The sequence below is a fragment of the Delphinus delphis genome, chromosome 7 (assembly GCF_949987515.2).
Source record: "Delphinus delphis chromosome 7, mDelDel1.2, whole genome shotgun sequence".
NCBI lineage: Eukaryota > Metazoa > Chordata > Mammalia > Artiodactyla > Delphinidae > Delphinus > Delphinus delphis.
The window spans coordinates 10,154,518-10,168,044 of record NC_082689.1 but is presented as its reverse complement, the minus strand read 5'-3'; the positions used below and the strand labels follow the sequence as shown (position 1 = coordinate 10,168,044).

At 43.5% G+C, this 13,527-nt stretch overlaps 1 protein-coding gene across 2 annotated transcripts in view; it reads right to left on the bottom strand.

The window, feature by feature from the left end:
* The window catches only part of PID1 (phosphotyrosine interaction domain containing 1), a 257,491-nt gene that overhangs the window by 192,012 nt on the left and 51,952 nt on the right, over positions 1–13,527 (bottom strand). The window contains exon 1 of one of the 2 annotated variants that reach the window (XM_060015983.1): positions 1,032–1,611. The exons of the other annotated variant lie outside the window; for it this stretch is intronic. The gene's annotated coding sequence lies outside the window, so the exon portion shown is untranslated. Of the gene's footprint in view, positions 1–1,031; positions 1,612–13,527 lie in introns of those variants that run through there. 2 annotated transcript variants of the gene reach the window in all.

The window sequence follows — 13,527 nt, the reverse complement described above, 5'->3', positions numbered from 1 at the left end:
ATCGTTATAGGGTCACCCTACTGATGACCTGGATTTGAATTTTTTTTTTTTTTTTGCGGTACACAGGCCTCTCACTGTTGTGGCCTCTCCCGTTGCGGAGCACAGGCTCCAGATGCGCAGGCTCAGCAGCTATGGCTCACGGCCCCAGCCTCTCTGTGGCATGTGGGATCTTCCCGGACCGGGGCACGAACCCGTGTCCCCTGCATCGGCAGGTGGACTCTCAACCACTGCGCCACCAGGGAAGCCCTGGCTTTGAATTTTATTCTACTCTTCCATTAAACAAAACCATGGGGCCATAAACGTGGCACTGAACTTCTCCTGGCCTCAGTATCCTGAGGTGGAAAATGTGAATGGAAAACACTCACCTCGCGGTGTTAGCATAGGATGAAATAAAAACATATGAATACTGTTTTAGCATAGGAGATGCTCAACAATGAGTTTCTTTTTTTGCTGTCTTTGATTATTATCAAACCTTACCAAACAGATCAAACACTTTAACCCTGGCTCCAGCAGATGAACTCAATCTGCAGTAAAGGATGCAGTTGGAGTTGGACCTGGATCTGCTATTTATGAGCTATCCATCCTTCGGCAAATCACTTCACCCAGTGGTTCTCAGATGTGGACTGTCAGACCCACACCAAGCCGGCTGTATAACAATCACTTGATAAAAATTCAGAGTCCTCTGCCTGCCAGCCAGGCAGAGCTGTTTTCATACAAGTCTGAGATAAAGCCTTGGAGTCTGCATTAGTAAATACTTCTATAGTGGTTCTGACCTACAGCAAGGACTAGAAAACACTGTCTTCATATTTAGAGCCTCGGACACCTTGATTATGATGCCTTACCCCCTATCGCCGGGTTTTTAAAACAGGGCTTACTTAGTAAGCAAACAGCAAAAGCTGCTACAGCGTTTAAGACTGAGTTGTCACTACTACCCTCATCTATAGGCTCAGAGGATTAACTCACAGTAACTCCCCTTGGCTCTGAGTATCGTGTGCCTAAACGCGCCCCTCACTTCACAGCTCTGGCCATACCTGGATCAAGAGCAGCTGCAAGCTTCAGTCCCCGGTGCTCTTCTTTGTTAATCACCACCACGATCTGGCTCCTGATGGAGATGGCTCCGTTGTGTCTTTCTGCCTGTGAGTTCAGTGACTGAGGCCCGCCAGGTGACCTCCGGACTCTGGCTTTCTCTACCATGACTTTGCAAAGTAGAAAGACAAGCACCCCATCACTACCCGATCAGTTGCATCTCTAGAGCAAGGGCTTCGTAAATCCCCATGAAAAGCCTTTTCAGTCCGAAGGGAAGGATTTTCTCTCAGCTCACTGCTATGTCTCATCTCTTTTACCACTTCCCTCTGGACATACAATTGGTCCTGGTAACAATTATCACAAAAAGAAACATATATTTCTCCACTCCTAGTTTTACAGGATTAAGATCCCATTTCCAATTACAAATCTTAGATAGAATAAAATGGGGCTTTTATATAAATAAAATATATAAAACATATTTATGCAGAATGCAGCTAGGTTTTTATGCAGAGACCCAGAAGAGTTTTTTCTTTTCTTTTTTTTTTTTCCAAAATCATAGAATGCATTCCCTTCACCGTTCCCTTCATTTCTCTTCCTCCCCCTTCTCCCCCCCTTTCTTCCTTCCTCTCAACAGTAATTGCGGGGCTTCCCTGGTGGCGCAGTGGTTGAGAGTCCGCCTGCCGATGCAGGGGACACGGGTTCGTGCCCTGGGCCGGGAAGATCCCACATGCCGCGGAACGGCTGGGCCCGTGAGCCATGGATGCTGAGCCTGCGCGTCCGGAGCCTGTGCTCCGCGACGGGAGAGGCCACAACAGTGAGAGGCCCGCGTACCGCAAAAAAAAAACAAAACAAAAAAACAAAAACAAAAAAACCAGTAATTGCAATTCTATAAACTCACTGAAACCATTCCTAACCAAACAGAATATTATTTCTTAGACCTATCTACGTTATAGGTGAGTGTCTCCTATAATCCATCTGGTATAATGAGATAGAGAAAGAGAGAAAAATAGAGAAATACAGATAGATGATAGATAGATAGATAGATAGATAAATAGATGATAGAAGAGAGATAGAGAGAGAGAAAGAGAGACAGAGACAGAGACTGGGACTGTGTATCAGTGTTCTGGTTTCCAATCTTGGAGTCATGAAGGAATTAGAGAAGCAGGTCTGGTATAAGATGATAAGGGCAACCGATGCTTGGCTTTCTTGAGAGACAACAGGGAATGCTATGGCAAACAAAAGAGTGCATGCCCACTCAAAAGGCAGAGCCCCCCACTGAACTCTAAACAAAAATGAAGCAAGAATAGAAGTAAACACTGCCAGAGAGTCACATTTTTCAAGAGAAGCCAAGAGGCCAGATATTTATATAAAATCTCCTGATCTTTTGGTGTCTGCTACAATTTAAAACGTCTACAAGCACTGTGTTGGCCAAAGGAAATACATCAGCAAGGCCAAGGTGGCTCACTGGCCAACCACTTGCACACCTTCACCTAGAAGAGTCTCTGTGGCAGGGATACTGGCTGGTCACCAGAATCTGTTTCCCCTCCTTCCTGGGTACTTGGTTGAACCATGTCTCTTCACATTCCTTGGAATTAGGAATGAACTGATGGTTGAGTTCTAGTCAATAGAATATGAGCAGAAAGGACACATGCCTTCTTATAAGTAAAAAAGACTACAAAGAAGCAGCTGCGCCTCCTCGTGCTGCCTTTCCACTTCCACAAACCAACAACAAGCCCTAAGGGCAGTGAAACCAAAAGAAATAAATGACCTTTTAAAAAACGGTTAAAATATGGAAAGACATTGGGAAGATGGGCATTCTAGATGACAAGGAAGAGTTTGTCAAAAAAAACTTAGAGTGGGAAAGTGAGAAAGCGTCAAGGCTCTTTTTCCAATATGTCTTGCTGCATAGGTAAAAATAAAATTCAAAGAATGTAGCTTTTTGTCTTATAATTTTGTTTATTTGCATGCAGATTATTTGTTGGGAAAGTGAAAAAAAAGGCTGAATGCCATATGCCAATATGGCGCCAGAAGCCAGCAGTGAACCATGGCTGCTCTGGAAATAAGATCCACCCCAGACAGGCTTTATATGTGCCAGGCAGTCCCCTACAGGCAAGGCATCTAAAAGCTTGGTGAAATCAGTTAAAGAGGGTTAATAACTTTTTCCATTTACTTCCAGCCAATAAGATTTCATTAAGTATATTATTTTTTGTTTGTTTTTTTTTTATTAAGTATATTTTAATTAAAATTTAATCACGCTTTTTGTGCCTACAGACAGCCTCTGCTGAAAATTTCATTAACTAGTTTTCTAAAACTCCTTTCCAAATCTGCCTAATAATGAAGAAATATTTATTGTGGTGATGTTGTATTCTCTCCTCAAAAGTGGGGGAAGGAGTTGAGGTGGGGGGCAGTGACATGATTATATAAAAGAGATTATACCACAAAAATGTGTGAACAAATATGGGAGGCTGGTTTAGGGGAAAAAAAATTGATCCATAAATCAGAGGCTTAAGCAAAGGAGCATTTGCTAGATTCAAAATTAGAGTAACACTTTGTCTATGTAAGCACTGAGAAATGAGGTTTCTGCATAATCTAATGTCTGTATTCTTTCCGCCCTTCACTCGTTTATTCATTCAGTACATTCATGGACAAGAACTGCTCTGGAAACAGTAGTCTAAATGGCAAGCTGAGGTTTCCAAGTGCCAAACCTTCAGATGACTGTGAAGAACAAAACATCTTTATTTGCATACTTGTCATTTTCTTAAAGTGTGTAAGTAAAATATAGTTGTTTATTGATCACGTTTACTTCTGGTATGGGCATAAATTATACTACTCAGCTTAAGCAGAGAAATGCTCTCATGGGCCATTGAGAAAGGTATGCTTCTCTGTTCCGAAGCCACATGGTACCACATTACAGTTTCCATTTATTTGTCAGGCTCTCTATCACCTCCACAGAGTACGAAGCATGGGCTTTGTGGTATGAGGCCCATGGGGCTTTCTCAAATGCTTCTGGCCAGACCCTGGTAGTGTTCGGGATGGATGAGGTGATCAGAAAAGTAACTTTTTAAGAAAGACAGCATCACAATGCAGCTTTATACATACCTTCCAACAGCATCGTAATGAAATGTTTGACGCTACTACCACATTTTGGTCAATCAGAATTTTAAGAAAATTATACATTCTAATAAATGAATACCTTCGTCAACTTGAGGTTGAATACAATTCTGAAAATAACTTAAGATTCCTCTAATGTATATGAAACTTAGTGGGTTCCAAGGTCACTCTTTGGAAATCAATTTTAATTTCATAGTTTCTCAAATACAGAAGGTGCCCTACTAGCCTAGTGTGTAACAATCCCAGACCCTCTAAGTCTGTGTTTTAAAGCCAGGCCTTTATCGTGGCCTCTTTTTCTTAGAATTTGCCTTTTACAGGGGAAAAAAAATAGAAAACAAAGAGAAAGTACCTGGTTAAGGGTTCTACCTATTTAGTTTCTTTTTTCCTATACTAATGTGCTTCCTAAGTTAAGTTTAAAATAGATTTGTCCTCAATGCCCTTGAATCAGGTGTCCAAAAGTTTCTTCTGGAGAAATTTATAATTCCCTTTCAAAGGACAATTTTTTGAAGTTCACCTAGAGATTAAGCAGTAAGCCATCACAGAGAGATGTTTTATAGCTGTCACATGTTATGTGACGTCTTTATTTTTTCCTCCTCTGTCAAAAGAAACACAGCCCAGGTTCCCATGTGGCAAAGAGGAAACTCCTATGAGAATGTCACTAAGAATTGGAGGCAAGCCCTAAGCAGCTCTCTGCGTTCTACCTGTAGCTGGAAAGGGGGCTAAATTTGGAGAAGTGTGCTTTCCAACGTGCCATTTTAAATCTATTTCCATGCAAAGATAACCTTGTAAAAATGCTAATAGGAATAGGCCACAAAGATATTCCAGAAGGTTTCTCTTCCAAGGGCTGGACCTCACAGTTATTGCTGCCATTGAAGGTTTATTAAGCAGAGTAGGGGCATGTGCCTTCGGCCAAAAACTACGTGGGGCCTTTTATAGGCTTTTGCCATTTACTTTTCACATAAACCCTGCTAGACAGGTAATATAATTTCCTTTTACATATGAGAAAACTGAGACTTAGTTACTTACCCGAAGCACAGCAAGGCAAGTGAGACAGAATCAGAAGCAGGGCACCTAAGCCCCAATCACAGTCATCCTCCTTGCCTGTGCGTCCCAGCTGACGCACCAGGAAATACACATCTCCCCTCCCCCTGCCCCATGACCCTGAGCTCCTTTTCCAAACTCACTCTCAAGTCTAATCCCCTTTGTAACCAACAACAGAAATTAATGACACCAGGGGAAGAGATTAAGTACCTACTCTGGGTTCTTGAAATAAAGAAGTTAACCAAGGAGACCAGAGGGAGAGAAAAAAACAATATGAGTTCAGCAGGTGAGACCTGGACTCCATCCAATCCAGGCTCTGTGACTTTCCAACTCTAGGTAAGTAAATGAACCCCTCTAAGCCTCCACTCTTCATGCATAAATGCCCAGCTTCCAGGGTATCTGGGAGAGCTGAGTGAGATGAATAAGCCAAGCCCAGGGGCCAGCGTGCAGGGGGCAGCCTCCTCTCCATCCTCAACACCGGACCCAAACACCGCCCTCGTTCAACTCATCAGGCTCCCCGGCCATTTCAAGGGTCATGTCTCTCAAGGGATACATCTGTCCACAGCATCCATCCGCCTCCAGGGTTGGCTTTTTTCAGTTAGGAAAGTTAAATTCAGAGGATCTCAGTCAAACACAAAGGCAAAACTTAGAGACCAGAAAGGTAGAGAAAGTGTTGACTCAGGGAAGGGCAATTTCCCATCTTAAGCTCTAGGGCCCCTCGAAAGAATAACAAATCACTCACAATTTTCCTCCGACCACCTTCTCAGTCAATAACATGCTCACTGACATAGTCCATTGTATGGGCAGCCCCTGACCCCAAATTCTACAAGTCACATGGCAGAGGTAGACACACTTCTCAGAGGTGGACATTACGTCTTCTTTCCATTCTTGGTCCTCAGCACAACAAATTCTTGACACGACTAGGTACAGAGCATGTATGATTTTATCAGTGAAAAAAAACCTCCATAAATCATGTAATGTGCCATCACTTAAGCTAGCCAAAGACCCTTGATCAAAAAATCAAGTCAGTAGGGCTTCCCTGGTGGCGCAGTGGTTGAGAGTCCGCCTGCCAATGCAGGGGACGCTGGTTCGTGCCCCGGTCCGGGAAGATCCCACATGCCGCGGAGCGGCTGGGCCCGTGAGCCATGGCCGCTGAGCCTGCGCGTCCAGAGCCTGTGCTCCGCAACGGGAGAGGCCACAGCGCTGAGAGGCCCGCGTACCACAAAAAAAAAAAAAAATCAAGTCAGTAAATGTACTGTCAAACACCACAACAATTGTATACAACCTTAAGCCATGTAGGACTTAATAAAGAGCGCACCAGAGGACTTCCCTGGTGGTGCAGTGGTTAAGATGCCGCCTGCCACTGCAGGGACTGAACACGGTTTCGATCCCCGGTCCGGGAAGATCCCACATGCCACGGAGGAACTAAACCCACGTGTCACAACTACTGAAGCCCGCGCGCCTAGAGCCCGGGCTCCGCAACAAGAGTAGCCCCCGCTCGCCGCAACTAGAGAAAGCCCATGTGCAGCAACGAAGACCCAACACAGCCAGAAATAAATAAGTAAATTTATAAATAATAAATTAAATAAAATTAAAAAGAAAAGAGTGTAGCAGAAATGCAGATTTTAAATATCAAATTTTGAACTGGAAAAGGTGTTCCATTTTACTCTATCCAACCACCTTAAAGGTAAGAAAACTGAAACGTAGAGGTGAGGTGGACTTGCCTATAAACATAAAATGAAAGAATAATATCTGATGTGATTAAGACTACGTTCCGGGGTCCCTTCTAAGTGTTTTGTAAGTAGTATGCCTTGTCATTCATATAACCCAATGCGGTTGGTATTTTTTTCCAGCTTTATTGAGATATAATTAACAGCCCCATTTCACAGATGCAGAACAGAGGTTGAAAGAGACTAAATAATCTGCCCAACGGCATATCTCTAGCAGTTGGCAGAGCCAAGTCAAACCCACCTCATCTGACTCACAGTCCACTTTCACAACCGTTGCTCTCAACTGAGAACCCACAGCGTGGATTCTCCCACAAAGGAATAAGCCGGGTGTTCTCACAGCCCCACCAACCCTGCCGTGTTGAGTCCAGGGAGCCGTCAGGATGGGTCAGTCAAAACATAATCACATCTTAAGAAATAAGTTAAAAAAAGAAAAGAAAAGAAAAGAAATAAGTATATCTGAAGGCTATGGAAACCTTGGTCAATTAAAAAAACTACAAGTATTTATTTAGATTCTTAAAAAATAGAATTCTAGAACCAAATATGGGGAAGGATTAGGGCATTATTAGAGAACGATTGAGAAAGAATGGAGGACTTTTTATTAGTTTTACTATCACTAAAGATATCCACATGCTTGGTATAAAAAAGGAAATTGAATTAACACAGAAGGGCAGATACTGAAACATAAAAGACCCCTCCTCCTTCTCTGAATGTTAATGTCAAATCCCAGAGTCAATCACTATCAGCAGGGTGTTTATTGTTGTTTTACTTGTTGTGTTTCTTTTGCAGCTCTTTCCAGAAATGTTCAGGGCAATTAAAGGATAAGAAGATTTTTCTCTTCTGTTTCCTTTTTTTATATAAATGTGATAATACCACATTACTATTTTATAGCTTACATTTTTCTCTTACTATATATTGAATATATTCCCCTAACAGCAACACACAGCACATCTAATCACTCTCTCTGTCATTCTCTCCCACTCTCCTCTCCCTCCCTCCCTCCCTCCTTCCTTCCCCCTCCCTCTCTCCCTCCCTCCCTCTCATTTCTCTAAGTTCTATAGTGTTCCATTAAATTGTGGCTACATACTTTCACTGATCACATAAGGGTATTGAGGTTGTTTCTTGCAGTTTGGGTACATTGTTGCTACTATTACAAACAACGTAGAAAAGTACAGGTGTTGGGGGCAACTGTGAAATCAATTTATAGGAGGGAAACTGCTGTTGTCAGAAGAACGTGCCTTGTTTTTCTGGACACATCACCTAAAGCCTCCACAAAAAAAAAAAAAAGAAAAATCACAGCAGCAATTTACAGTTGTACAAAGAACAATGAGGTCTGAAAGTGATGAGTATCCCTTCCTCCTACTGACACCTGGGGGAAAAGACTGTGGTGGGGAAGACTGACTACTGCTATATTGTCCACTTCTTTAAGGGAATGAGCTGACCATCTTCTCGAATGTTTACTGGAAATTGTACTTTCTTTCTGTGACCCTATTTATTTAAGTCTTTTGACCATTTTTCTACTGGATTGCTTCTCTTTTCCTTATGAAGTGTGAAAGTGATTTGAACTGAACAAAACAGACTGGTGGTCAAACGTTTTGCACTAGATTTTCCCCAATGACTTATTTAACTTGAGGTGGTGTTTCGGGTAATTCTGCCTTAGAGTCTGAAATGCTTATCTAATCAGTATACTAGATTACAGAACACCTCTTTATTCCCACAGAACCACTTGACCATGAGCAGAGCGTGGACCATGCAGGGGCACCTAGGCTCTCCTGGCATGTAACCGAACATTCAATCATGCCACCTTCAGGTGTTCTCATGACAAGGGCATGTGTATGGACAGGTGCAGGCTTGAATTCCAGAACGAATTGTGTAGAGCTGACTTCTAACCAGGGATGCATCTTATCCTAAGTCCAAACATGTGCATAGACATGACAGGAGAAATTTTATTGTAAAGTCAGAAAAGCTTGAATGAGAAAGTTGAACCAGCGGTCTCCAAGTAGCATACTGGAGGTCTCCAACCTGGTAAGATGTAACCCATAACGCAGCCGACCACTTGTACTGCCTCGTTTACTGCGGTTTCTAAGCAGTGAAAATATACCCTGAGTCACCTCTGCTGATGTGGTTTGGAAATCACTGGGCACCAGGAAGAGGCCAGCAGAACATCGCTTTTCCTGTAGCAGAGGATGTGCCGTTCAGTACCAGGCTTTTCTCAGTTTTGACAGCCAGGCACGTGGCTTTGAGAACAAGAGCTCCCAAAAGGTGAAATCATTAAAACTTGGCCTTGTGACCTGGCTCATAGGATCTTAGGCAGCAGAAGAACAAAATACGAAGAAAACTTGTAAAAGTGGCTAACAGCAAATACACTGCCTGTCATGCGGTGCCACTCCCTGGGGCCATGCACGTAAGCGCCTGTGTGGGGGCAGCGGACACGCATGTTCACCTGACGGTTTCTCCTCCCAGTTGAAATCGTGATACTGCCAGTCCGCTTCTCAACTCCAGCCGCCAGCATCCCTGTCCCTTGTGGGTTTCTATGGCTTTAGCTCCAAAACGATGGGATGAGAAAGCAACACAGGGACTCAAGGGAGGAGACTATCCCACCACCAAGATGGCCAGCATCTGAATAACCACACGACCCAGAGAAAAGATCAGGAAGCTGACGGAGATGTTTTCGATTAAAGATGAAGGTCTTCGATTTTGATCTTTCAAAAAATGTGTGGGTAATCCTCAAGTTGTCAAGTTCTTAAACATTAATGACTCTTGCTGCTGTGACACCTTAAACAGTTTTTTTTTTACAAAGTATTCATTAAATAGTATTCCACTATGGAGGAAAAATAAACCAGAAACAAGACCCAGAAGTAAAAACCAAAAACCTAGCATGCCACAATTCAAAGGAGGAAACTGATACACAAAAAAACAGAAGAAATTGACCCAAAGCCACAAATGATATGATCACTGTCATCGTCCCTTTGATTTGCAAGGTCCTCTCCTGAAAAACATACCTCAAATTTCTTATTAAAAATAAAGAAGAAAGTTTTGGGTTTTTTTAAAATAAACAGATACCTTTCTTTACTTAGAATTGGTATTGAAGTACAATTTACATACAATGAAATGTACAGATCTCAAGGACAAAGAGACTGAACTTTTAAATAGGCAAACAGATAACAGCACTATATGACCGCAGCCCAGAGGTCCATATCCCAGTCTCCTGGGACAGGCTGGCCACAAGTGGCATTCACTTTCCATTAGCCCCTCTGCTGGAGCAGCCTTCTGGGGACAGAGCCCATTTCTATCCAGGATCTACAGGGTGACCCATCTGAGCTCTGCAATGACCTCAGAAAACTCTGTTCCAGATAGTAACGCACAGCGTGGAACACTCCACCAAAATGAACATCTGCACTAGGTAAGCTCCAAGCTTAACTTATTTTAATGCTGATGAGGCTTACAGGTCTTTGAAAATATGAAGCTCAGCCGTTTAGGATTTGCTTTGTTTGTTTTGCTCTAATGAATGACAGTGCCTTTCTGGAGAGGAAACCAGGACCAAGAAGAAAGACAGTCGGAACTGATCTCTTCAAAGCCTCTCCTTTGGCTGTGGCCCTGAAGGGAACGAGATTCGTTCATCTCCCTCGGAGTCAGAGAAGCGGGGGCGAAGGCAACAGGTGTTTCCACCTGGAGACAGGGAGGCTTCGAGAGAAAAGATGAGACCCAGTGCAAGCGCCAGGCTAGTGGAAGAAGGTCAAGGCGTGGCTGGCGGCTTGTGGAGAGGAGCCAGGATGACCATGACTGGTCTCATCAACGAGGCCTCCAAAAGCACTGAGATACCCAACATGAAACCGTCAATAGTTACTTCCCAAGCCCCTCTCAGTCAAATCTCATTAATTTAGACTTAACTCATTCTAATTTTGCAATAATTCCCTGTCACCACGGGACAATCTCCTTATCCCGGATTCTAAAGCACTTCTAAACCTGGTCCAGCTCTATCTCACAGCTTCATCTTCTACTTCTTCTCATGAACCCTCCAGTCACCTCAAACCCGTCCATTTTGTAAACATGCCAGGCAGTCCTTCACTCCTCCAAGCTTTGGCAATAGTGTTTCCTCTCCCTAGAACGTCCCTCAAGATTCAGCCTAAATGTCATTCACTCGGAGAATACTCCCCAAGCCCCACTGCAGACAGTTGGCTGTCTCCTCTGCTGTGCACCCCAAAACCTGTGTACATGCCTCTCTAACAGCCCTTTATTTTCAATACCTGATTATTCTCTCCTCCACTAAAGTACTAATTCCCTCTCCATGGCCAAAAAGGGGCCTGAGACAGTGCCTGCAATATAGCAGATGGTTGAAAAACATATGATTAAAGATGAATTAAGACTTCATGACATACACTTGTACAGATTCTCTCCTGAAATGCTTTTCCTTCAATGACCTTCTCCACAATTTTGTTTTGGGTGGGTGGGGGGGAATCATAACAATGAAAGAAATATAAAAAAGAAAAATCACTGACAATCTTCTCCTGTTTCATTTCCTTTTGTTCCCATTCATCCCAGGTCCACACAAGGTCAAGTTGTATGAATTATAATCACAGGGTAAGTCTTGCTGCACATACTTTAGAAAATCAATAACAGAAACAAGACAAAGCCTGGGCAGTGACAGAACTGGACAGAGCAGAGGCCAAGGTCAGGGTCAGTAATTACCTAGAGGGCAGAGTGGTTACTTCAAAGTGGGATAGTGCAGACAGGTCTTGGAGGACAGATCCAGGATTTGGGATAGAGTGGATGGGCCCCGTCCAGAACCAGACTCCATGTTTGGAGCCCTGAGATTCAGGGGAGAAGACAGTAGTGGATGGATAGCCAAGGTCCAGAGCACAGGCCAGACTCAGAAGTGGGGGAGAAGGAGGTACAGTAACAAATAGAAAGATGGGTAGTGGGGATGCAGGCAAAAAGCCCAAATTTTACCTAATTTATTGATCTGCTGAACAGAAAGCTCTCTGTACAGATCTTCCCAGAGTTTGATTAACTTATCTGATCCACATCCCCTTCTTTGTAGCCTTTTTGAGTCTTTTTTCCTCAACTAAATTCTCATTTTCAAATGTCAGGATATATTAAACTGAACCCTTCCCTTGAAGTCATTCTCTCAAGTCACCGCATAAACACACAATTATTCACCTTGGTCCAAGCTTCAAACAGCACCAGGAAAAATGCATTAATTCAAGAACTGGACAGGATCCTAGGGATCGACCAATTCAGACCTTTCTTTTTGTAGGTAAGGAAATGGAGGATGAGAGAATTGCCTAAGGTCATGTGGTTAATAAGCAATTGGGACACAACTAATAATAATAATTAGCACAGACACTGCGCTTATCACTATATTCAGGTGATTGACTCTAAACCACCCACGCGGCATCTTGCAACCTCTTTTCCAGAGAGCTGAGGCCCAGCAATGTTGGGTGGACTGTACAGACCTAGCCAGTGGCAAGGAGCCAAGTGAAAGAGCCCCAGACAGAAGGGCATCTTTGCTTCACAAACCTTGTCCTGAATGCTAACAAAAGGACTGTACAAGGAATGAGAGAAAAGAGTCACAGAGAAATCAGAGGTTGGTCCCAAGCCCACAGGGCTTGGAAAGCAGGAGTCCCGTGGCCCACACTCTCCAGGGAACCAATAGGCAGTGAGGTTGGGGAACCCTGGTGAGATTGGGGGTCTGGAACTCCAGTACGCAGGAGGTGGCAGGAGTCAGAGCCCAGCCCAGGGAACAATGATTCCACAGGTACCGTCAGCTCCACTAGATGACTTGGGTCTTTTCTAGGACCAAGGGTCTATGAGCCCTCTGTCTTTAAACTCAGTGCTTTCACTTATCAAACAGCACACCACTTCCCCATTACTGCAAATTAATGAGGTGTGGTTATAGGATTTTTATTCCCCAATGTGTCAAATTAAAACTAAATAAATAAAACAGTAACTGGAAAACTCAAACGGGGAAGCCATTTAGTGTAAAACTGTCAATGTTGACACCAGTGCTTTCCTTTCTACGGTTTTATTGTGCCACTCTGACTTGGTTTTTTTAACTAAAAATTTAAAAGAAAAACAACTTCTTTTTCCCGGAATTTCACCAGATTGCTTCAACCCAAAAATACTTTCAAAAATATTCCCAAACTCTCCATCCCACTAAATTGGCAGCTCAGCTTAGCCTTGTTCCCTTGTGTTGCCACTTAACTGCATTATGTATATACATCTGGTACCCTCGTCCCGGCTTAATTGCTCTTAGAGAACGGATATTTTAGCTGACACATTCTGTATAGGTTGGGTGGCCAACTTGTCCTCATTGGTCCGGGACTTTCCCGATTGGAGCATTGAAAGTTCTGCAACCTGGGAACGCCCCAAGTCCCAGGCAAACTCTCTCTCTGAGCCTTTGAAAGTCCTGCATACTTTAGAGTCATGTATCTGCCTCATCACTGCCATTTTGTTCTTCCCTCTCAGTCATCTGGGTTCTGCTCCCATCCTTCCCCTCTCCATGCTCCAGTGTAACCTGTTCGGTCCAAGGTCCAATGACCTAACCAAAAGCCTCCAATGAGGCTTATTCATACCTATTCAGGCTGCTGAACCCGCAGCCTTGTTCAGCCCCACCATCCAC